Source organism: Corvus moneduloides, chromosome 7, assembly GCF_009650955.1.
Source record: "Corvus moneduloides isolate bCorMon1 chromosome 7, bCorMon1.pri, whole genome shotgun sequence".
NCBI classification, from domain to species: Eukaryota; Metazoa; Chordata; class Aves; order Passeriformes; family Corvidae; genus Corvus; species Corvus moneduloides.
In genome coordinates this window covers 26,385,699-26,412,848 of record NC_045482.1, presented here as the reverse complement: position 1 = coordinate 26,412,848, position 27,150 = coordinate 26,385,699, and positions in this window count along the sequence as shown.

Below are 27,150 nucleotides of genomic sequence, written 5' to 3'. Positions count from 1 at the left end.
TGTTTGCTGGGTAAAAAACTATCTGGATGGACAGGCCCAGAGAGTTAAATCTAATTGGCAGCTGGTGACAAATGGTTTTCTCTAGGGCTCAGTGCTGGTGCCAGTCCTGTTTAATATCTTTATCAATGATCTGGACTAGGGCATTGAGTAACCTCAGTAACTTTGCAGACAACACCAAGTTGCCTGGGGGTGTCAATCTGTTGGAGGGTAGGAAGGCTCTGCAGAGGGATCTGGACAGGCTGCATCAATGGGCAAAGGTCAACAGTGTGAGGTTCAACAAGGCAAAGTGCTGGGCCCTACCTTTGGGTCAGAACAACTCCATGCAGTGCTACGGGCTGGGGCTAGAGTGACTGGAACGCTGCCCATTGGAAAAGGACCTGGGTGCTGGTTGACAGCTGCTGAACATGAGTCAGCTGTGCCCAGGTAGCCAAGAAGGCCAATGGCATCCTGGTCTGTATCAGCAATAGTGTGGCCAGCAGGACCAGGGCAGTGACTGACCCTCAGCACTGATGAGGCTGCACTTTGAATCCTGTGTTTAGTTTTGGGCCCCTCACTGCAAGAAATACAATGAGGCACTGAAGCACGTCCACAGAAGGGCAGTAGAGCTGGGGAAGGGGCTGGAGCGCAAGTCTGATGAGAGGTGGCTGAGGGAACTGGAGTTGTTTAGCCTGGAGGAAAGGAGGCTCATAAGAGACCTTATCAATCTCTACAACTACCTGAGTAGAATAACAAGCAATAGAACAAGAGGAAATTGCCTCAAGTTGTGCCAGGGGAAGCTTAGATTGCATATTAGGAAAAATTGTTTCCCCAAAAGGGTTCTCAAGCATTGGAACAGGCTGCCCAGGGAAGAGGTTGAATCACCATCCCTGAAGTGTAGATGTGGCACTTGGGGACATGGTTTAGTGGTGGGCTTGGCAGTGCTGGGTTAATGGTTGGACTTGATGATCTTAAATGTCTGTTCCAACTTAAGTGGTTCTGTGATTCTATGATATTGTTAATATTGTTAATATTTATCATAAGATTTGAAGATGAGAAAAACACAGCCTTAAATTCCCTCTCAGGCTGCACTCAGCAGAGAGATCTGTGACTTTACTGCAGCAGGTCAGCTTATAATGGGGTACAAGCAGGTGAAGTATTGAATCTTTAATTCTGCATTAGTCCATAAAGCACTTACAAAACATCTGTGAAATTTATACCTTTGGGCTGCCTTTTCAGACCTAGTTTATGGTAGATGAAAATACCTTTGAGTTTCAGAGAAGAAAAAGAATCATAATCTATGAAAAGGTGAGAACCCAATTTTAAATAAGCTGATTGCACAAGCAACATAATTTACATTAGAGTCTAGTGGTGTTGCTCATTATTAAAAATCTCATAATTTGTAGATATTTCTTTACATTTCAGTTTTTCATTTTTGTTCAGAATTAGGAAAGTACAATGTTTTATAAGTTTTGATAACAAAGAAGTAAGAGCCATCACCATTAATGTGCTGGTGAAAGTTAAGATTCCCATCTAAGAGGAAGGCACTGAAATCACATTCAAAGATTTTCTTGATTTTCTGACAGATTGTAGGTGAGGTATCATATTAACATTGAAAGTTTTAAAGGAACAAAAAATTTATAATCCTTTTCTCTGTTAACCTCATTTTTAAATATTGTTCTCCAAAAAAAAGTAGGGCAGCAAGATGTAACTTCATCTTACACTGCTGCAAAGATCCCCAGAACAGGTGTCCATGGTGTGTGGCCAGGCTCAGCTCTTCCAGCTTCCATAATCACCTGGGTACCATGAGCAAGCTTTAGATCTGCACTGTTTACTCTTAAAACCATAATCAGGCTATTTGATTTCAAAAATGCTAAGTCACAGGTATTACAGAGTGCTTTTACTGCAAACCTGTGTTTTCCCGCTATATAAATTTACACCACGACTCAGACTTACCATTATTTATCTGCCACTACCTAACATACCAGATGACTGCTCCAATATCTAAAATATGAAATCTCTGCAGAGTTTCAGACTAAATGCAGGAATACTGAAAAAGAACAATATTGTGGCTCACCTGTAGCTATGCAAATGACAAGTTTGGACAATCTGGAGAGTTTGAGCAAAAATTTGCTCATTTCTCTCCTTTCTCCTCTTCCATCTTTTATCATATTGACATTACCTGTTTTAATTCAGTCGGTATCCATTATCACAGTAATTATCTGATAGTTTAGAGCTCAGATTAGTAAACACTGGTTTCTTTTGAGAGCCTTTGTCAGGTACTTAGAAATTATTAACAACATTCAAAAGATTTTCTACGTGCCTGCAGTTTCTCTCAAGGTAGGCACTCCAAGTTTCAGTTTCAAGTCTGACTGAAAAATGCCGGTCATTTAGCTCTAGGTCAGAATTCAAAGCAGAATGAACACAGAGCCAGAAAAGCCTTGTACTTCAGTGCTTTTTTATTTTTTTATTTCTGTATTTTTTTACATAGGCCATATCCCTGTATTAGTTACACTTATTAAAGTCTAGAAACCACTATTGAGTCAGTGGAATAATCAGAGATCAGTATCACCGTAACCAAAAGCACAATATAATTTGTGATTTTCTATTGACATAGGAAGCACCATGAATATTTACAACACTGAATAAATACATTGCACTTAGATAGTGCTACCATGTATTTCTAAAGTGCACTATGCATATATAACTATGCTCAGAATAATAATTACAAAGAACCACATTCAGTTCTAATGCAGAACATCTCATTATATCAGACTGTTTGGAAAACTGCTTGAAAAAATAGAAAGATTATTGGAGAATTCTGGTTTATTAACTGATTTCCTGGGCTTGTGTAAGCAAATGCATGCAGGAAGGAAGTTTCAAAGAAAAAAACCTCTTATGAACTATTCCAAATTCTTTAACAAGCCTGACAATTTTATAGCTGAATTCTCACTGCTAAGGTTTGCATTCTTTATTGTTTTTATTCTGAGTACTGGCCCCTTCCATTTTATGCAAATATAGATGATTATAAATACAGACACATACACTTGCATAAGGATCCTTAATAAAAGATGGTGAATAAAATCTTTTATGAAGGTCTGTGTGTGCAGTTTATAACAATACGCCCAATGAGAAACAAAAAAATTGGCAGGAGTTCCTTCCTTCATCTGTTTGACTAGAACAAAGGAGATAGCAGAAGATTACACATAAAGGAGATTTTAAATGCAGAGTACAATCTCTAAAACAAATCTTAGAATAACACCTCACTTGTACAAAGGAGACAATTCAAACTCAAATAATCAGGTGCTCATTTTAAAAAGATGGCTATCTAATGATCTTTCTGCCCCTGGTAGATTATCTGACTTCTGTGAAGGATGATCCTTGGATTTTTCTACCAAGTTCAACAAGTCATTTACTAATTTTGTTTCTGCATCATGTGCTGTTAAACAGTTTATCACCAATGAGAATATATGCAGGTCTGACAATACCAACCATGCCACAGCTGAAACTGGGTACTTTTCATGCAAAGCTGCTTTTTTACAAATTCTAAAATTTCTTAGATAATATGCAAAATAGTACATTGAATTTGCTTGTGTTCTTTGCAATAGAAACAGAGTAAAGCTCATTATCTGATGGCCCCAAACTTGCCAGGACACATCCATGTTACCACCTTTGTTGACAGGACAGAACCACTATGTGACAATGCCAAAAATTTTAGGCAACCATTTTTCTGCCCAGACCTGGAGAGTGGTGGGAAAAAATAAGCACTGATAAGATAGAGAGGGATGTCTGTAAGTCACAGAGACAGGATCAGCAGGAGGAGCAGCCAGAGGGAACCTCTGCTTTGCCATCCATTCCACCTCAGCTCAGCTGTGTTGCAGTCCCACCATTGCGGTTGGGAGGGGTGGGCTCCTTCAATCCACGGAGCCCTCCAAGAGGTTTGAATCTTGGAATGATGTAAAGATGGATCAAACTTGGCTCTTGATAGACACATAATATGTGATTCTAGATTCTAGAGCTGACAGGTAATAGAATTCGCGGATGTCAAAGGCCCTTCTTCATTCCCATCTTATCCTGCCCAGCTCCAGAAGATGAGTCATTCTCAAGGTCTTTTTCTCTTGAGCTGTAGGGTGGTGCAGAGGTCTCAGTTCCCTCACCTTGGGAATACAGCTCCATTTTCAACTTCCTAAAGCTGGCAAAGAATGAGCCACAGGCTCAAAGGTGAACTTTAGTTTGTCCCAGGACACAGGTGAGCATTAGGAGATCCTGTTTACTGACATGTGGAGACTGGGGAGAGGAAAGTTGCTGCACCTTATTGGCTGCTTTGCTTTACTTCATGAGAAGAGTGTTGGGAGTGGGACTAGATGACCTTTAAAGGCTCCTTCCAATCCAAACCATTCTATAAAGAGGGTTCTTTCTGTGACTGTATTAACATGCTTCCCAATGTAATGGTAATGACGGATACCCTTATGGAGAAGCTTGAAAGCAAGTGTGAGTCTAACTGATGTCTTTGCAGGTGCTTGTGAGAGCCAGAAACAGCAAGTCTGGGGGGAGGTGGAAATTTTACTTCAAATCTGTTCTAGACTAAGGAGTTTTCTCAATGCCTAGTGAAATCCTGTGAAATTCTGCCTATTGTGGGACTTGCTGCCCACATTATTCCCAGCACTGGTACAAGAACTTCCAGGAGCTGCAGTGCAAGCAGGCAGGGTTGAGCTTTCTGGCCATGTGTGTAGTATTCTTCCTCCTTATGGAGGGGCCATTTGAAATCTTTTCATATGGAACATGTGCCATAAAATGGCATATGCTGGGTACTCCAGTGCCTTGATACATCCTGTTGTAAGACATGTCGCAAACTCTAGGGCGGGGTAAAAGTCTAAATCACTTGTTTGATCACAAGATATGTCTAGCCCAAGTTGGTTTTCTTTTTGGTTTGTTTGTTTGTTTTATTTCAATGTGTCATAAATAAACATGATCTTCCCAATTTTATAGTGATGTTGGAAGGCTTAGTAATCCTCTAATCTGTAGGGAATGGATTAGCATTCCCTAATCCACTTCAGATGAAATGAGTGGGGTAAATTCAATCCACTTTCCTTAATGGCTTAATGAGTCTTTTTGAAGCAGATTAAGGAAAGGTCATACAACCTCAGTGTCCAGCAGAGGGACAGCAAGAAATATTTCACAATGATTTGCAGAATGAGCATCTATTTAACTGCTGTGCTGAGCAGGGACTTGTTTCACTAAAGGGGATTCAGGATTGCAGACTCATATTAATATTTTCAGTGGTTTCATTCAAACATTTAAGTGTGAAGGAGTTGTCCCTCTTGTGAAGTCCTTTCCAGTTTTCCCTCCATATCATAATTTTTATGAACCGAAGAGAGATGAACTCATCGTTCCCAGTGTGTCCTGATCACCACTTTATGATAAATTTTCAAGCAAGCACTTACGAGTTTTTCTGTCATTCTGCCCTGCTCTCTGGGAGATGTTTCCCAAGGAACACACAAAGCCACTTCCTTGTCCTCTGTCAGTTCATCTGTTGAAGTATTTTTTAGATGTCTGATACACAAAAAATATCCACAACAGATAAATTGTCAGACCATGATTTATCCTACTGTCAAATATTCTTAGATTCTGTTTTACTGTTCACTTGTTTTCTCTTATTTTATTTTTCTCATGAAATTGGAATGAATACCTTTTCCTGGTTCCATATTCTTATACTATGTTCACAAAATCCTGCCTCAAGTCTAAAATTTATGAAGACTGTGATAATACCACATAATGATCATAAGTGCATGAAATGCTCCATACCATTCATTCTCGGTGCACCTGGGATCTTGCCATGGGAATACCAAAAGAACAGTGCCAGCATTTCACATGCTGCTTGTATTTGATGTTCCAGTTGGGTTTTTTTTGACAGCTGGACAGTTCAGAAACCATTTCTGGCAGACAATGCTAAAATATTCACTGGTCTCTTGATCTAATTCAAACTTACATTTGCAAATTGCTTTCTTCCTTCTTAATTCCAAATGTCAGAGGGAAAATAATAGGTGTATGCCACCTTAATATTTGCTATGTTACTTATCTTAAAATATTGGAATTATGATGTATGTGCATTTTAAAATTATACTCCAATTATCTACAGTTAAATTAGGAATCTCTACAGTGCTATAATAGCAGCCTGCTGATATACAAAAACTACTTCCTGCAAACATTTGATTTTCAGAGCTGTTTGATACAATTGAAGATTTTCCTAAAATATGAGAAATTGTGATTTTCCTAGTCTTGGGCCTATTCATAGTATAGCTCTGTGAAAAGGATGCCAATTAGAGTGCTGGGCAGGTACTGCTGAAGATGCTTTGTAGCAGCTCAGAAGCCTGTTTCTGCTACATGATTTCTTGTTCAATGCTTGTCTGAGATCTCAGTAAGTCTCGTGTATTTTGGTATCACTGTTTTTCAATCAATGAAACCATTTATATCAAAGAACCTCTCCAAAAGCAGACTTTATGATCTGACTGAGACTGGCATAAGCAATGAAGACAACCTATTTCATTGATGACCTCTCGATTTCTGTCATAATTATAAAAGAATAGTAATAATCTAGGAAGCTGCTTTGCAAGTTAACATTTCAGTTTCAGTTGCTTGGATTCCTGCTTTGTTTTGGTTTTTTTTATCTTTTCAGTATACTTTGGGAAATAAAAGGAAAAAATGATATCTCAGAGAGTGAATAGAGTTTTAGCAGAATACCTGAGAACACCCCTGAAGTTCTGATGTAGTTAAGCACATACTCCCAAACTGGGGTCAGATAGAAGTTTGTAAGGCAGCCACATGGCTGAAAGACTAGAGTAGGTGTCAAAAATTCATTATCTAATTCATCACATGAATAGAGGCAGTTACTGCAACCCTGTTCTTGCTTCTTCTATACTGATCCTATTCCTACTGAAGTCAAAGTGGGATTTCTTTAGATTAATCCACCGTGAGTCAAACTGGGCACATTTTACCCATATGCAGATAAACAGAGAGACAGTGATGTTCTCTGTTTAGTTGTGAAGGATGGGTGCAGAAGTTGAAAAAGTTAAATTATTTTCATTAAATTCAGTTAAATCCTTTTCAGGAGACTTATATTTTCGAATTCTTGTTCTTGCCTCCATTCCTCTGTTGCATGAGCCAGTGGTCACATCAACAAATCAACAGATATATAAACTTCTGATGTTCTTAATAAAATGTAAATTGATAAAATAGAAAAATAAAGAACAAACTTCAGACACTAATCACTGAGAGATGAGTGAGTGATTTGCAGGTGCCAATTATAAAATGGAGGAATTATTGTATTGAAAAAAATCCCTAATGACTAAAGAGTGAATAGCATTCCTCCACTGTAATGCTGAACCAGAAAGCTATGCTTTATCAATCTGATTTCCCAATGACCACCTTGCCACGGTGGCGAATTGATTGCTGACCAAATAACTGGGGACAGATCAGCACTGCCTTGGCCACATCATGCTTTCAAGCTCAAGCCCAGACTGCAGACGGGTTATGCCTTAACTCCATCCTTTTTGACAGGCAGTGACACCCCATCTATGCTCTGTCAGCATCCCATTCTCGGTGCCACAAATTGTATGGGACCGTTTCGCCATGCCTGACAGGCAGAGCTTTGATGGTGTCTTTAGACCAACGAATAATCCGGCACAGACAAATTAAGGGTGGGGTCTGTCACCTGTGGGGTATCAGGAATTGCATTCCTTTCACACAATTCCAACCTCCAGGCTGCTTCCCTCTGTTAAAGCGCGTCGGCATCTGCCGATTCCTGCCGGTTTTTTGTGTTCCGTGATATAGGACAGGCAGCTGGGACACAGCGAGTGCTTGAAGCACAATGGCACTGTCGCCGGTGACTGCCTCGCCCGTCAGAGAGGGATAAATCGGCTTCCTGCGCTGGAGCGCTGCTGGCAGAGGCGCGCTCAGAAACACGGCCACCGTGTGGCCACGCCGCGCCTCTGCTGCTGCTGCTGCTGCTGCTGCTGCTGCTGCTGCTGCTGCTGCTGCTGCTGCTGCTGCTGCTGCTGCTGCTGCTGCTGCTGCTGCTGTCACAGACGGTGCCCTGCCGAGGCCAGCAGCAGCCACCAACTGCGCATTAGGGCTGTATACCTGGCACAGGGATGTGCTTCAACAGAATTACTCCCCCTAACTTGTTTTAAAACGAAGTTTATCACCGGGTTCTGCTGGGACATAGAGGCCCAGGTCCTCGCCTGATATAAATCAGTGTAGGAGTCTGTAAATCAATAGAGCTACATCAATATACACCAGCTGTGGGAGCCATTAGACTTACACCGGGACAAGATCTGCTCTGAACTGCTGCATCTTTTCTGCACATAAGCAAGATGAAACTTAACGGAGATCACAGAAGTTTTTCAAGACTTCAGAAATCCAAATTTCTTTATTGATGATTAGTTATTCTAAAGCTACTTTAAAGTAAAATTTCCCCATAGACCTCGTTGGGACGAGTACAAACAGAACTGATAGAGAAGAGGAGAAATGTACAAAATCATAGCCTACTAGTTCCATGCTTTTCTCTTTTCCGAGAAAAAACTTAAATGCCCAAAGTGCTCTAAAGCTGCTCAAATGTAACGAATAGTTTACTTTTGAGGAGTATCAAAAATAACTAGGACTCAGGCCTCAAAAAGAGGCACTGGTTGCAGGAGCATGAGTAGGTCAGGGAAAGTCAGTGAGAAGTGATTGTTCACTGCTTTATTAAACACAAAGCTTGGACAAATGTAATTAAATGTTCAAGTGATGTGTTCCGAACAAAGAGCAGATTGCATTTTGCAGGATGGGTTTGCACAGCTCATGCTGCAGAAGGATGTGCATCCCACAAAATGCTTCTGACAAATACAGGAACAAAAAGCCGCACAAAGACTGTCAAACACCAAGACATTGCCTCAGAAAGTTTCTAAGATGCAGATTAGGTGAAATCTGGAAGGACACAGTGAGAAAGCATTACTCTTTTCTTGATTATACACTCTGTACACTCTTTCTAAAGTATCTGTCAGAAGCCCTGCTTGGACAGTGAGTGCTGAGCTAAAAGGAGCACAGTCTGACTGGCTGTGCCTGCCCTGATGTTCGTGGTGTTTATGGTCTTGTGTGGCTGATACCCCATGCATTTGAGACTGCACTGATTCAATACTGCACGTGCTGAGAGGATTTACCTCTCTGACAGAGGCACAGCACTAAACAAATGTGTCTGGAGGGTGTTCTGCAGCCTGTGAACATCGGCAAACTCAAATTTCTCACAATGGTTAATCTGTAGAGGGTAATGAATACTCTCCTTCTAAAAATAGTTTTTAAAAAATTTTCTACACTTGAGGTGACAATAATGGTGTAGCTCAATAGGCAGAAAGAATCTAAATCCTCAGCACCATAAAAAGAAGTAGTTTCATAAAATAACTCAGATTAAGAACACAAGTAAGCTATAAAAATAGATCATTAATGTTTCATGACTGAGGGACACTGCTAACAAGTACTAAATGTAGGAAAGTCAGGAAACAAATAATAATTTCTACATCAATATTTAATCACAAACTTTATCTTAGTTGTTTCCTCCCATTATTTTTATTATTTGGGGTCAGTGCTGCTTATGGAATGTCTATCGGATCAAATATTTCTGTGGTAGTGTGGTACTGATACATAATGTCATAATGAAGAGTGGTTTGAAGGGCAAGTAGGGTTAATTTTCACTCAAACAATGATTTTTAAAGTGAAAGCAAGAAGAAAGGCAGGATTTGCAGTGCTGACCGTTGTTTGAGGGCCATTTATTTCATAGTCAATTATTGTGTCTCATTTTGTTAAGGAACCCAATAGCAACCATAGAACAATAGTGAATTGTTTGGGGTTTTTTTGCCTTTTGCTACTGAGATACCACAGCTATTTATCTTCTCTTTTGTGAGCACCATAGTTTTTAATGGCTTTATGCTGGCAACATTATAAGGAAGAACTTTGAAGCATGTTTTGAAAATAGAAAAGGTCAAAGAGTAAACATTTCCAAAAGTACTGCAGTAATTAGGGGGCCTAACTTCCTTCAGCCTTTAATTAAATTCTTAATTTTATCTTCGGAGTTTTGCCAAGATTAAATAAAAAATTGTGGTAGAGCAGAGGCTTGAACAAGAGCATCTGAACTCTTCTCTCTCATGGGACTCATGCTATGCATTTGGGCCCTCTAAAGAATTAGGACTTGCATTACTGGAAACATCAAATTCCTGGGCAAAACCTCTTTGAAGTTAGATTGTGTTTTGAACTGGACTTTTTAGCATTCTGTTCTATCATTCTGTTCTGTTCATTCCCTCCATTTACCCCCTCTGCTCCCGGTCTATAAACAAAACATGACCATGTTCAGTTGTGTGCATGCTTCACACATGGGAGTACTAGCACAGCACTGGCCTTCCAGCTTTACAGTTTCAGAGCTGACCTGTGATTTCCCAGCTCTGACTGCCCTGCCCTAGTCACAGTTTGTGGGATTGACAGAGACCCTCAAAGGGAGTGGCAGGCCAGGTCACAAGGGATGCTGCGAGGGAATGGAGGAATGCACTGTCACGTTTTGGTCCACTTTGATGCAGCAACAGGTTAAGAATCCCCTGAGGCATATTTATTTTTGTTAGCTGATGTATTGAATTGAAATGAAGGAGTCAGCTTGTTTCCCTCTGAATTTACAAGTATTTGAAATGTGATTCTTTTCTCCCCAATAATAAGCAGAGGAAGGGACAGTCCTTGGAGTGGGATCCTGCAAGGGAGGTTTTTCTCACCAAGATCTTTTACTGTTAGGTGTACACATTGCTAAAAGGGAAGTGAAAAGTAGTCAAGCCAAACGACTATAGTTTTTTCACCTAATTCATAAACCTCCTGCATCCACAGTCACTCCTATCCTATCCTGAACTCAGGCTTCCATGGGCCTGAGCTGTTGGTAACTGCACTGGCTGGTGATATTCATAGAATGATGGGTGATCATAAAATGAAAGAAATTACATTTTTTTTTTGGAGAAGGGTAATTTATAAGAGAATAAGTGTGCTAGAATTAAAAAAAAAAAAAAAAAAACCCACACCAATAAAACCCTTTTCCTTTGCTTTCCTTGATGTCTTTGCTATATGCTAGTTTCAAAAGTGGTGAAATGCAAACCCAAGCAAACATTAATTTTGCTGACTACAGCCATGTGTATTCCAATAAATTATGGCCTGTGCAACTATCAGCCACTTCTACAGTTCCCAAATTGTGTTTATTTTTTAAACTTTAAAGCCCCGAGTTTTTTTTTCCCCCAATTTTCTTTTCTTCTGCTCTTGAAGAATAGGAGAGAAAAAATGTTCCAGAGAAATTTGACAAGAGCTAGCAAAAGGGAAAGGCAGAAAATAAATAAAGGGAGTCAGAAAGATAGCTGACAGCTCACTGCTCCTGTAGGGAAACTTCACTTTTTATTAGGAACGTGTTCATGTACTTTATGGTCACTTGAGCTGAGTGCTGAATTAGTATTTGGACAGGAAAAAAAAAAGATATGCACCACAAGACATTCTGTTATTGTACTGTGAATGATTCCAAAATACTCTCAAGCATTTTTTCATGAGTGTTTCATAGGGAGAGAGGCAACAGTTATCCCATAAGTCTTGGGTATTTCTGGTTAGGAATATTAACACTGTAAGGTAAGCCTGCTCTAGCAAGGAGTACTAATGATGCATTAAGCATTCCAACTTGAAGTCTGTTGGTGAGGAAGTATTATGAAATCACTGCTTAGTCAGCTTGGCCATTTGATTAAAAATTAAATTTCTCAGTAAAACAAGTCTGGAGAAATTAAAGATGTCTTTAACCAACAGGGGCATATTTGGACATTATAACTGACACAATATGCACCAGAGCATGCTGGAAAGCCAGTAGTACTGAAGTACCTGTGAATGAGTGCTTAAAAATCTGAACTGAAAGGTAACAATAAAAAATAAGAAGTTTGCACTATAATTCTCAGGACTCTGATCAGCTTTCTGGAACTTTCTGTGTGCATTGACTGCTATCAGATATTACACTGGCACAAAACTTCTTTCCTAAGAGTGAGACAGAGCTCACCACCTGGGTTTCCTGACCAGAACTGTTCTGCCTGATTACTCAAAACCTGAAAAATGCTGCAAGACACAAAGCCAGCTGGAGACTGGCCGGTGATCACAGAGCTTGTGGTTCCCTCCTCTTCCCATCTCTCCCACAGGAGGCTGAAGGCTGTCTGCAGACAGCTTCTCCGAGCAAATCTGGGGGCTGACTGCTCCATGGAGGGCACTCAGGAGAGCAGAGGAGCAGAAGCTGCTCTTGGTAGGGAGGAAGGATTCAGGCTGCCTGGCCTCAGGAGTGCCCCAGCACTCCTACCCCTCCAGGCTGGTGGGTGCCCCAGGGTGCAGCAGCAGAGTGATCCCAGCATTTGACGAGCCAAAAAGCTGTGCTTGTTGCCAGTGAAAGGGGAGTGGGGAATGGGTCCCCAAAACCGGTGCTCAGGCACATCCATGGAGCATTAGCCAGTGACAGGCACTAAAGGCGCCGCAGCCGCTGCCTGAGTAATGGGATGGGGGGAGTGTCACAGACAATTACGGTGTCCGCTGCAGGCAGGCAGTGCTAATGCAGGAGCTTTCGTGCTCTTAGCCTCCCTGGGAAAATCTGCATTAGAAAACACACAGAGCACCAGCAGCAACTGCAGATCGAACAGGAGCCCCATCAAACCAGAACAAAAATATCCACAGCAGTGGCCAATTGCAGGGTGCAAGGAAAGAGCAAGCATGAAGTAGTGTAATCTACTGCCAGGTGATAACACAAACCAGACAGGAACGAGAACAGGAGACAGGGCCTAAAAAATGGCAGAAAAAGGGCTTCATAACAATGTGGGAAGATTATTACAATCCTGCAAATAACGGAAACTATTCACATCAAATTATGGGGGATGGCAAAGAAGATAATAGCAGTTAACTCAACGACTATCTGATAAGTGATCCATAATAGGATGTTATTACATGTCCCTGACACACTGTGAATTATACACTGATAAAGGAGGCTGTTCCAAATGTTTAATTGCACAATTTACATTTTGTTTTTACAATAGCTATGAACAAAAAATGCAACCAACTCAAATGATCAGCATGAAAAAAGGAGAGGATATCTTATTTTTTTCCCCCCAGTGGCTTTGCAGTATTAAAATAGACTCCTGACTTTTAAATCAGTATTTCCATTTTAAATGACCTTTCAAAAATCTGTTTAAAAATGGTAGTAGAACAGTATTTCCCCACTACTAGAATAACTGTCAGCAAAGGAAAACAAAATCTTTCGAATTATTTGCATCTCCCATCTACTGCCTATCTCTGCACAACAGGCAAACCATCATTAGTTCTATTGTACAAATGGTTAAACTTCTAATCAGAAAAGGTTTAAGACTGGCCCCAAACAAAGCAGAGCAATTTCTCCAGCTGCTGAATATCTGCAGTTATATCAATTAGATGTGGCATGAGAAGTGCTCAGTTTTTTTGGAGAATTGTGCCTGACCAGAGTTAAGGGCAGAAGCTACACTGAGCACTCTGACCTGTGGCTTCTCCCCTGCTGCTGCCTCCTCCCAATGGGCACCATCGGGGCCATGACCCCAAACAGGATTAGCTTGTGCCATCCTCTCCTTTCCAGATGCTGCTTGCACTCCCATTACTTCTTCAGTATCTGCAGTAGATCTTAATAGGCTTTTACTGACTTGTCAAAGCATTTCCTCTCAAAAAATCCCACATTACTTCCTTCACACTCACTCGAAAAGAACATTTAAAAATTTCATAAAATTAGTCCAAGGGAAAGGAAATTGTTTTGAAATAGCAAACTCCTCTGTGCAAAAGCATCCTCAAAAGTTTCCATATTAACATCATCAATTTAAAACTTTCCAATTTCTGTGTTGATACAAAAAATCGAATTTTTAATTTTCTGTTTTCCTGCAAATGGAAAACAACAAAAATCATGACATTTTGTGCAGAAGGAACATTCTGGTTTGATTATTTTTAGAACAACTCCTATGTATATTTTAAACAGAAACCTAGAACAACAAAGATTGTTTTGAATCCTAACTGCAAAAGGAATAGACCTGACACTAAAGCTCATTTAAGAGCCCCAGGACAACTCTGTGCTCACGGTGAAGGTGGGCTGTGTCTTGCTCTGCAGACTCATGCCTTCTGTGCAATTACTCATAGAAATGTTTTGTTTGATTGCCTTTTTTTTTTTCATAAAGCACTTCTTTGAGAATAAAACCTCTTAACTTTCTGGGAAGGAACAGCTTCTCTACAAGTGCTTAGGTTTTAAATAAGAGAAAGCCAGGGGGTGCTCTGTGGATGCTCTGAAGAAAGGGCTCCATCAGATCTTACCATCCTCCCTGATGACAAAGCTTGTACCTATGTATGTACATACAGACAATCACACACGGAAAAATACATTATTCAGGCTTGCAAGAACTGTGCTGCTTAATGGAAGTCAATGGAGGACAAGAAGTGCTTGTGAAGTAGCTCTTCACATTTTTATGCTAGGTCAAAATCAGAGCATCTAAAGCACTCACATGCTGTTTTGAATGCTTGGTTTCCACTCTTCATAGAATCTTTTCTGCTTCTGAAAAAAATATCACATCTCTCTATTCTGACTTCCATCACTTTTGTATACTGAATCCCATCATTCGATGGTGAATGAACTGATTCTTCCATGCCCACCCCACTGAAATTGCAGCACAGGCTTCCAGAGGTGGAGAAGACCCAGACCACTTTCCAGCTCTGCCCTGCAAACAGGTGAATGCTGATGCTGAGCTATGATTTCCTGTAAAGAAATTAACGAAGATAATTAATGAACATATTTAAGCCAAAAAATATGAGCTTCTAGGACCCTTTCCATTATACAAGCCATAGATTTTGTGAAGTGACTTATGACAAACTAGTAACTTCTGTTGGCATGGAATCCCCTCTGTTATAAAGGCACCAGATACAACCAGAAGACCACAAGTACAGTTCTGTAGGAAGGTTATTCCAGTGGCTTACTCTAAAGTAAAAGGAAATGTTCTGCCTTCTATTTCCAAGAAGTGCTTTTGTTTCAGATTTAAAAAAGAAAAGTGCTCTCAGGAAAGCAAGAATTGGCCTTGCTTTACACTCTGTGTGAGCCTTGAAAGGCGTCCATCTAGACCCATTAAAAAGCTTAAATGGGCAGAATCGAACATGGGTTCTTCAGCTCTGTTGTGTTTCAGAAGTGCTTCTGATATTTCAGAAGTTTGTTATAAGTCCTATGAGGAGCAGCTGAGGGAAGTGGGATTATTTAGCCTGAAGAAAATGAGGCTCAGGGAGACCTTATCTCTCCCTCCAACTACCTGAAAGGAGACTGTACTGAGATGGGTGTTCGTCTCTTCTTTCAAATAACAAATGATAGAACAAGAGGAAATGGTCTTAAGTTGCACCAGGGGAGGTTTAGATTGGATGCCAGGAAAAATTACTTCACTGAAAGTGTTCTCAAGCACTGGAATAGACTGCCCAGGGAAGTGGTTGAGTCACCATCCTGGAGATATTTAAAAGAGGTGGAGATGTGGCACTTGGGGACATGGTTTAGTGGTGTACTGGGTTAACGGCTGGACTCAGTGACCTTAAGGGTCTTTTCCAGCCTTAACAATTCTATGAGTTTAAAAAAATATAAAAGCCAGAATTTCTTAGCCTTTTTCCTTAATAAGAGCACATTATTAAAAAAGGCTATCTTCTTATCCATCCTTTCAGTAAGGCTTTGCTTTATGTAGTTATTTTCACTTTTGTTCACACTTATTTTCAACACTGTGACAAATGGCAGCATGACATGGAGACAGAGAATTGCAATAATTAAGGCTCCATACACAAAAGGCTTGAGCAAAGTGAGATCTGGTACATAAAATACTGCTGCTTTGTGCTTTGCTCTACTGTCCTGCTCTCTCCAGATCACATGAAGGAGAACTTTTGGAAGCACTGAGTATCCTCAGGCTCTTCTCTGCCTAGAGCTGTCTTGAGGCCATTCCTGAGGAATTTTGAGCCTCGGAAGAGGCAGGAGACTTCTCATCCTCATAGCCAGGCTAGTAAAGATGCTGAAATAACCTCCACAACTGCTGTCCAGTAGCCAAGAAATCCAGTAGATGATTTTTTGCTTTAGTTGTGTTAGGGTAGTTTGTGCTATCTGAACTGTGACACAGCCAGGGATCTGCCTTTGCATTTTCAAAGCACTGTGCAAGCATTATATAATTAATTCTCACAAAACTCTTATGAGGATGATGGACTATATATGAATTGTTCCCTACTAATCATAGCAGAGATGAGGCTTTAAAGCACTTACATCTTGTACCTATTGATCTTTCTGCATGAAACCTTTATTATCAGTGTAGTATCTCTATCACTGCATTGCCAAAAAGCTCCAGCCAAGATCTGTGTCCTGTTGTGCCAAGCACAGCTTTGTGCAGTAGATTTGGTCAGCTTCTCCCAAAAGACCTTTCAGCTTACGAAGAAAAGAGGATGTGAGGAGACAATTAGAGACAAAAAGTGAAGAAACCGATACACCCTTAACAGAGCTGGCTACCGGGAGAGCTGTGGTTCTCCACAGGTACTGCTTTGTAACAGACCATGAGCCTCTTCCAGGGGTAGTTTCTGTCTAATATTGTTGCTGATAAAATGCAACAAGGACATCAAGAGCAACCCCAGCCTCCATCCTAAGAAAAATAGACTTTCCTGCAATATTAACATGATAGCCTGAGATATATCTTGAAGCCTGTAAATAGTAGTAGAATTGAGTTGCATATCATCCTTGATAACAGAAAAAACCAATAAAGTGTGAAAAGACATTTTAAATATTAAAAAGCAAAATATTTTTAAAAGACAGAAAAAGATGAGAGCAAAAAACGCCTTTGGGCTTTTTTAGTTTTTTTCCACAGATAGCAAATAATTGTTTTATGCAAAATCATAAATCTTATTTCCATGGCTAACAGACTATTGTTATAATCTTGAATAATCCCTCAGAGGATCCCTGCTCAAGATCCATTAAGTGTTTTTGGCTTTGCATACTGGTTCATCCTACGTACTATCACAGCACATATCGTGCCTGCGATTTCAAGCCTTATTAAAATAATAATTTTTTATCCAGGATGGAGAGCTGTTACTTACCACTGGAAATACATGATTAGCTCATCCTAACTAAATTGCTAATTCCTCAACAGTAGAAATTAGACACCTGTCAACATTTCAATATTACCTCTAACATTTAGAGATTCCCTGTAATTACAGAGAATTTTGTTGGTAGTTTATTTTTAAGAAATAAGAGGTGGAAATTTCTGTCTTGACTTTTCCATGTGGGATATGAAGTCCATATAGGAAGGAGGAAACATATGCCATAAAAGGAGATATACTTCACATTCTAATTTATCCAGCAATAATGTTTAGGATTTATTTGTAAGACATAAATATGGGTAAAGACTTCATGAGTTTAACTCAGTGGAATTCCAGTGGGTCTCAGATCTTTGAAAGAGGTGCTGTGAAAATCATTTTGCCCCTGTAGTAATAAACAAACGTATGCCAGTCTCAGTGCACACAGCAACACTACTCCAAAATGCACTACAAACCAATTCAGGAAAAACTTCTAAGAGAAAAGGGAAAAAAAGGGTTTACAGTAGAAGATTATGCAGAAGACCTGCAGAGCACGAAATTCTCAAGGTGAGGGTTAAGCCAACAAAAGCCATAGAGAGGCATGTGGCAGTCCAGTCTGACCTCTTCGAATGCTGAGTTTAACAGAGCTTTCTGTGGTGTTTTATTTTGTTTTACTTCTATTTTACCTTTTTCTATTTTTCTCTTTCATTACTATGCCTGACTCTGCATTTTCACTCAGAGGCATTAGCACTAGGAAAGTATTGCTCTGTAGTGTGGGTTTGTTTCCCATTTGCTGTAATTTGTCTGTCCGTTTGGATTCCACACAAGTGTGACTCCTCTGACTTCCTGAAAAGCTGCCAGAGGAAGCTTAAGATGGGAAGATAAGATGGGAGATGCTGCATTGTCAGTGACAGCCATTTAATACTCAGTTGCAGAAGGGTAAAGCATCCTGCAGCAGTATGAGCCATCTGCATGGAGCACACAACCTGAGACAGCCTCACATCCTCCTGAGGAGGTAATAACTGGCCAAACAGGAAACTCTACAATGGTTAAAATAACACTGTGTGTCCCTGCTCACACTGCTGAGTCCCACCCAAAGAGCCTTTGCAAGATGGCAAAAACACTTCATCAAATACAAAGGAGCGATAGCAAATATACACAGCAAATAGCAAATACATTTCAACATATACAGAGATGAAATATGAAAGCACTAGGCCAGATGAATCTAATCTGTGGTTGCTTCACTGTCATAAAACAGCCATAGATCAAGAAGACGAGGTTGTAGGGAAATCTTGCATAGGAAAGTTTGTGCATTTTAGCCATTGGCTTTAGGCCTGCAGCTTTCTATCAGCAGTATTTCCTCTCTGCAGCAAGATACACAGCCTGCTCTCCATTTTTTAAATCAAGGGCAGACAGTGACAGGTGAAGATAGGTTTGTAAAGACAACAATAACAAAGCTACATGCAAAGCAATGAAAAAGAGTGAATAGGGAAATTGCTACTAGCGGGATAAAAGTGTTTCTCCCAAGCTGGAGAACAGGAAGCAAAGCTAAAGACAGCAGAGCTCTCACTGGAGCTCTCTAAGCCTGGAGGAGCACTAATGGAAGAGTCAGAAAGCAGTGATAGAAACAATGCAGGCAGTACAATGGACTTTCAGGGAAGAAAGAAACAGTTAAAGGCAACATCAATTTCAAATGTGAAGAAAGCCCAACAAAACCAACAAAGCAAAACAAAGCAAAACCAAAACACACCACTGATGGTTTTGAGAACCATATGAGATCCATAAAGGTCATAAGGAAGGGCATAATTTGATGGCACATGACCTGACTGGTCCATGAACTACTTGAGAAGAAAAAGGATGTGGATAGAGTGGTGAAAAGAAAGTGAATGAGAAAGAAAACAATGAAAACAATTCACACAGGAAAGAACAGGAAGGAATGGAGTAACACAAGAGAGTTGTTCAGCCATTTTCCGTCTAGACTAAGGGACAGCAATAATTTGCAGCAAGACATGACACCTCCCTGGGATGCAATTTCTGTGACTGCATACCTTCACAACTGCGATTTCAGTCTTGATTTCTTTACAAGTGGGAAAATGGCATGGAAGGGAGGCTCTTTACTGCTCCAGGCTTCCTGTGCACCTCAGAAAAAAAGCACCATACTGAAAGCAGAAAAGTAACATTCAAAGTACATTACAAACATGACTATAACCTACCACTGAGATGCCTGCCTACCTCACCACCCACATAAAAAATGTACATGCCATTTTAAATGAAATTCCCCTGGTAATTGCAGCTTCTCTTCCAACAGACAAAGAATATATCTGTTTGTTCATTAAAAGACTTTTTTAAAAGTCTCAACAAAGACTTTGTTTTAAATATTGGCACAGTGGGGTACTTGGACCAAATATATTCCCTCCCCCTTGAAAAAAAAACCTATCCCAGCATGGCACAATGACAGAAATGACAGAACAGCAAAGCGTCATGTCAGGGAGATGGAAGGTTTCAAAAGGAAAAACATAAAGGTGCCTCGAGGTTTATCCAAGTCTATTTTTTTCCTTGAGAATTGTAATTACTCAAGAGTACAAGATTTCTTCTTGATTGTCTGCAGGGGGTTTTAAGGGTTTTTTTTTCCTTACCCTTCTTGACAGCACCTCCTGCTGACATCAGAGCGACAGTCATTACACCTTCCTGGTAATGTCAATGAAATCTTACAAATACATTTTTACATTGTATAGCTCATCCGGACTTTAACAGAGAAATCTGCAGCCAGAAGAAAGCTCAAGGACTTCACAATGATTATGCAATCTCCTGTTCCATTAAAATAACTTTTTATCTTCAGAAAAGTATTTAATAGAGAAGGAAAGCATGTAGTTTTTTCTTTCAGAAGACTGAAAGTCAAACAGCAGAGAGCTTTGTGGCCAGATGTTGATCTTTCTTGAATTCAGGGTATTCTGGAATTGAGGGACATTTGTTGCCCATCACTCTGGTGTAAGAAAATTGGGCCCCTTTCTTGGGATGAGAGAAAAGCTCACTAAACGAGCTGGCCAAAAGCCATTGAAGTCAGAGTAATGATTTTCAACGCCTTCATTGGAGTTTAGTTCAGACTCTTTCAAGACCCCTCTGACATTCAGGGGATCCCTTGTTCAACACTTACTGAGAATGTTGCATGATGCCCTCTCACCCTAAATCTCTCGATATCAAAAAGACAAAACTTTTCTTTTTTTTAAGTGTCTTTCTCACCTCTGTTTTACAGTTTATGCTTCATGGTTTGACATCACAGATACGGATTATGGAGTGCAATAAAGATGAGTTCTCTAAGAAAAATAGGGTAAGATAGCAAGATATCACTTTTTGATTTCAAATGTTGTTGCCCCTGTAGAATGAGATCTATAGAGAGATGGATGTGTACAACACCATCCTCCAAACAGGATTATTCCCAGAAAACAGCCTATCATCTACATTTTAGAAAAAGCTTATAAAAGGGAAAAAAAAAAAAAAAAAGAGAAAGAACTGTGAAGACTAGCACAGAATTTAAAAAATCATTTTGCTCCATGTTCTCTTCATTTTGCTCCATGTCCTCTTCATTTGGTGTTATCTTCCCTTGTATCAGTGCAAGACACAAATGTCCCCAGAGCTAAACACTCCTGATTTCTCCAGGTAGCTTAAAATTATATAAAACCTTTAGAATTTGGCTACTGCATTTCATTTTAGCACCATATGACATAGAGCTGATGTAAGTCAGCATTAAAATTAGGTGGAGCTATGTACAATTCCATTAGGGGATGCTTAACCCAGAAAGTTTAAGCAGTAGTTTTCAAAATAGCAGTTCCCAAGGGCAATAGGGCATATTCAGCAGATTTGGGAATTAAAAAATTCTCAGAAAAAAAAGATTAAATCTTAGGTACCAGAAGCATAAATTAGAGTAATGGGATATCACCTAACAAGCTCAAAATCACAGATTTAACCTTGAACTTTCATTTCAATCATTGTTGAGGTGATAAAAAAGAGAAAGATTTCACCTAAATGTAGCCAGGTATCTGATCTTTTGTTAAGGATCCCTTTTCCCCCCAAAACTGAGCAATAATACAATTATTAAGAACCACATTTTCTGATTCAGAACCAAAATGGTTGTTACTCACTCCATTCTTTAATTTCAAAATACTCAAAATCTTAAAAGCTGGGTCGTATTTTTGCTAAAATCCCTAATGTGAATTGGTATCAGTTTTTGTGAGATACCTCAATAATACAGTCCATCTCAAGTGAAGCAGTGTCAGCAGACAACTGTATCCACTTAACAAAATGGATGTATCAGTACTGTTAATCCACAGAATGCTTCTCCAGTAACATGGCTTTGTGGTAAATGAATTAACCCTCCATCCTCCTAAGCTCTTGGTGATTATTTCCTTTTTTGGTATTGTGACTTTTGCTCACTGCTGTGCTGGCAGAGTGCTAATTGTTTGTGTAATCCTTGACCTATGGTAATATTGTGCTTCTACAACCTTCACAGTGGGGTCAGAACTACAGCACGTATAGACATAGACAGGGAGGAAGGAGGCAGTTTCCCAAAGGCTCATGGTCTAAATGGACAAAAAAGGAGATTAAAAAAGAATGAAAGTGGAGGATAATGATTATAGCTGGTTATAGTCACTGCTCAGCCTCTGTCAAGGAGAACCTGGTGGACAGAATAGATCATGTTCATCCCCGATACAGCTTCACTAGATTTTATACTGGGGAGTAATTTCACTCCATATCACACATTCATATATCTTTGTCTGACAGCCTTTCAAAGCTTTATTAATCAGTATTTCATGCAAACAGTAAAAGCATTGAAGCTGGAATTATATGATCATAGTCATAAAGCAAACAATATATTGCATCTTGTTTATCCATCTGTTATAATTGCACTATGGGAATTAAGTTGCTTATAATAAATTCAATTACCTAAGTGGTACTAACACACGTAGATGTCAATACATACTACTCATTTCCACATTTGATTCTTCATATTAAACAATGCAAAAGGTTTTTACAGAGCACAGCTGCCATGTCTGTGACCTTCCTGTCACTGTTGAGATTCTCTGCTGCCTGTCTCTGCCTACAATGAACATCTTAACCCTTAAGATGGAGAAACAAAGTCAAGTGTCTCTGCTGTACCTTGCTGCCTATTCAGATAGGATTAGAGCTGTATGCTGTTGCCACAGATGGCTAAAATTCTATTGAGTTGTTACATTTATGAAACTGATTTTCAAACTGAAGAGATAATACGGGACAATGAATCCAACTAAGAAAGCAAAGACAACTTGAGTTGGCCTCCTAGCTCTGCCACACTCTTTCTGTGGCTTAATCCGGCCTTTTGACCATGGATACATCTCTGCAACCCTTGAAAGTGAGTCTGAATCCAGTCTCAAGCTCAAACTTAGTTCATATTCAAACTGTGTGGATGACAGGTTAAAGTCTGGCATTTAGGTGAACTCCAGGGCACTGTTTACTGCACTTCGCCCCTTGGTCTTCAGCCCTGCCCACAGCCAAGAAGGCTCCTTCATGCAGGCCCAGTGAAATCTGGGCTACTCGCGCACATTTTCTGCCCGAACCTCAACTGATTCAACTGGTTCAACACACAGCTGGGAAGTGAACAGGAAATTTGGCTTCCTGGGATTCCCCCTCCTTAGTGGGAACATGGTGGGACTTGTTTGCTCTAGTTTAAATCTAGAGCATAAACATTCTCAATGGTGAGTTTGATTTTCTTCCTTACCCTGGAATTACACCACCATCCAACATAACTGTCTTTATAACAAGCAAAAAACAAACCCTGAGAGTCAGGAAAAAAAAAAAAAGTGCATCAAGTAGGACTTCTAATTTTGGCTTAGTTTTGATAGTGGTTGCTCAAATCGCTAATGTTTTTTTTATAACTAAAGCAAAATACATTGATTGCTAGAGAACCCCTGAATATCCACCCTTGCACTTAGTTACAACATGTTAATATTCTCATGTTGTCAGCAGATCTTTAGCAAGTAGGAGGGATTAATTAACTCCAGTGCAGTCTGCAATCCAGACTGGCAGAAAGCAGAGGCTTCCTATACCTCAAGCTGGCTGCAGTCAGAAGTAAGATGAGCATGTCTGACTCAGGCCTACACATTACTGTATAATCATCTCTCTCTCACAGAGTTAAAATCACTTTGCTTTGAAAAGACAGTGGTAGGTCTACATGGAATTGTTTCATTCTGATGCAAATGCATTCACTTCCTAGAGGAAATAAACATTTTTAGTCAGTAGGTAGGATTTAAATGGATCTCCTAGTGAGGGGTGAGTTTGCCTTGTTTGATTTCCTGTTTTACACAGACTTGTGTGTGTCTGTATGTACTTACATACAAATATATGTGTATATATGCACGTGTGTATGCACATATACACACACACATACACAACATAAATGGCAATTTTCATCGTTTAGGCCAGTTTAACTTTCAGCCCAGCCCTCGGCAATTACTTTGTCCAGAAGAAGCTCAGTGATACTATGACTAAAGAACCTCTATTAATCTCCTCTTCTGTTCCATGTCCTTCAATGTCTGCATCAAAGAAATTACAGCACCAGCCTTTAGAAAGGTAGGTTTCTGCAAAAACATGGGCCCAAGATTCTGAATATCCTGTGCCTATGCTGAGAAGGGAGCAACACAGGAGTGCTCAGGAGCTGCTTGTTCTCACAGGATTGAACCTAGAAATCCTGATGGCTTTTGAGAGAAGGTGTATTCATTTCTTCCTCTTTTTCAAGGGAGTCTAAATTACCATCTTGCCTTTCATTATTCTCAGTTGACTCCTTCTGTATGATAATTGCAGCAAGGTTAAAAATGACCTAATGATTGCATTAGCTTCCACACAACTTTCCTCTTTTCACTCCTCTCTGACCTCTATCCACAATGAGAGATTAGTGAAGGACAGGCAGAAAAGTAAAGAGAATATCTGAATATAGGTTGTCATACCCAGCCCAGCTGTTGCTAATAATAATTTTCTGAGTGCAAGCACTGGATGAGCCATTTGTCACGAATGATTTATTTGATGAAATTAGCTCTCTTTTTCACTCCTTGCAAACTTCCTCAGTAAAATAATGGAGACATTCAAAGTTGTTTGTTATTTGTATAGGCCCAGATGATTGTTTCTCTCCTAGAGCATGAGACTATGGATTAGTGGTAGACTGAGGTGCAAATGTTCAATAGAGGCTAATGATTTTGGATGCCTCTCCTTTTAGCTGTCTTTTTTGAACAGGCAGATCATGGCACTGATATTCAGCAAGTAAAGGCCCAAATCATTCTGAAAAAAAATTCCCCTTAAGGGATACCTTGGTTGTTCATGCAAAATCACTAATTGCTTCTGAAAATCTATTCCAATGTCTATTCATTATATATCATTATTCACATTGGTGACATGGCAGATACTATAATTCCACGACTGAATGACTGAATCTCTGCAAAATGGAGACTTGATAGCCACCAATGAGTGACAAGTAAAGCTGTCTTCTTTATGTATGGAAAAAGGCATTCATACAGAAAACATTCCTCCCTTCCAACTCTGTAGTCTGAACTGGGATGCCTGTCAAATAGAGATTTTTGCTAAATGCCTCCCAGATTCTGCAATTTCTTTTGGTCTTGTTTGCCTTGAAGCTTCTAAGTGTTGTGAGGCAGATGCTGGGCTTTGACCTCAGCTGGGAGACTCATAGATCTTATTTCACTATGTTCCCATTAGTTAGTTCCCAGCTGTACTCCAAGGATTACATCCACCCTGTGACACCTAACTGTGCAGGAACTTTTAGGAGTTTCTTCATTCTAATTTATATGGCTTCAAAACAAGGGGGGGGGGGAAATTGCATTACTTAGTTTGTGTATGAGATGTCTCTTCAGGGCTGATTGTGGTTGATGAGATCACAGGAATGGGGTTTGCAGTTATGCCAACACCTCATGAAGTCCATCTCTTCATTGGACATGGATGGAAAACTGGTTCTGGGACAATAAATGCACCAGGACTACACTGCATTTCAGTAAAAAAGCAGAACTGCTCAGGGACAATTGTGACTGGCCCAGCTGGAGCTGACCACTGTGTTTGGTAGGGAACCAGCACAGACAGCAGACCATGGCTGTGTCCTCTGTGACTCCTTCCTGCACTGCAACATACAATGTCACTGGAACCATACCAGGGAGGAGTGTGTCCCAAATGAGGCCTATTTCAGCCCCTAGGTAATTTGTAGCCATAGCCATTTGTACTATTATTTACTCAGGTTATTGATCTTTTGAGACGGGTAGCTGTATCTGGCCATGATTGACACAAGTGTCTTCATAGGCAGACAAGATAACGTAATGAAAGCAATAATACCAGCAGACAGTGGTAAAATAATGTGGGGGAAGGCCAGGGGGAGGAAGTGGTGATTTTAGTTCTTTGTCTTCCAATAATCGCTGCACAGCTTGACATCTGATTTCTTTTACCTAATCTCAGCATGCATCTCAAAAATGCTACTGGCCATCAGATTATCCCAGCAGATCATTAAATTTTCCTATCCTCGGGACTTAGGTATGCTGTGGAACTATCCAAGGATAATGAGCAGCCTGCTGTTGCACTCACCTGGTTGGGGTCGGTGTATTTTATGAAAGCTTCCCACATATTCTCTTTAATGAATGAGTCCTTTCTATTTATAGGGGAATACTTGAAAAGAAAAAGAAACAAATGACCTTTAGGGTTTTTTTTATGTGACCTTTAGGTTTTTTGATGGGAAACATATCCTTCAGACAAATTTTTAGTTATCAACAGGAAACTGCAATATGTGATCCCAAAGCCATGTACAATTAAGTTTGCATATATATGCAATGCTATTCTCCTTCCATGAATGCTGTACAGTCGGGGTCAGAGATAAAGCTTCCAGGTGCAATTACCCAAACAGCTGGATTGTTTGTTTTCATGGGCTAAACTGCTATTGCTTCTACTGGCAAACTCAACATGGGTTATAGCAGTACTAATGCTGTTTACTGACTCCAGGAAAGAAAACAAGTTTATCTGATCACAGATAAACTCACCTCCTCAGATAAACATTTAAATAAAAAAGCTTTTTCCTTCAAAATGCAAAAATGCATTGCCTTATTTCCCTGATGCCAGTGAGCTTTTCCTGCTCTTCCTTATGCGTTCATGTCCTTCCTTTGCTCTCCTATTCATATTCTCTCATCTAATTCCCACAAATGATTCCTTCAGCTCAAATATCAAGGCTCCAGACTGGTAGAATAGACTTGAGGACACTGGGGCTAAAAAACTTAAATGCTCAATTTCAGCAATTTGTGGCTTGCATTGTAAAGCCTGTAAGGCTGTGATAGGACCAGCTACTGGTGTGATGCTGTTTGTCTTCCCATCATGCAGGTCATGCAGTGCCTGTGTCTTGGGCAGCATTAACAGGGGCACTCAGCTGCCATTGGGGTGCAGAGGGTAAGGACCTGAATGCCCATCTTGGGCTTTCTCACCCGGAACTCACACAGCCACTTCAGTACAGCCCCAGATGACCTAGTGGTGATTGGCATTGCCAATTGCAGGTTCTGAACAGGTGCCAGACATTAGGATATTTCTCCTCCTGCCACAGGAACAAGAGGAGGTATTGGTGTGTTCCCCTTGTGTAACAAACAGGGAGTGACTGGTAAAAGGGTATAAATGAAATTTATCAAAGAAGAGGCTGACATGGAAGGGAAAGATCCCAGGGTTTTCACTGTTAAGGTCAGTTTTGCTTTCATTGAGGAGAAGAAAAGTGAATGCTAGAGTTAGAAAGGAATTAGAAAGCTGGTGAGTTAGAAAGGACTAATAACTATAGGTGTAATAAAGCCTCCACTCTTAGCCAAGGCTTTGAAACACCTTCGGTGGCAACCATCATCGTGATTTTGAATAAAGTTCAGATACACTAAAACTAAATAAACAACTGAGTTTTCCCACAATCTGTAGTAATCAGATCTGTAATTGATGATGAGCCACAGTTTTTGTCTGAACAGCTTTAATAGTAATTAA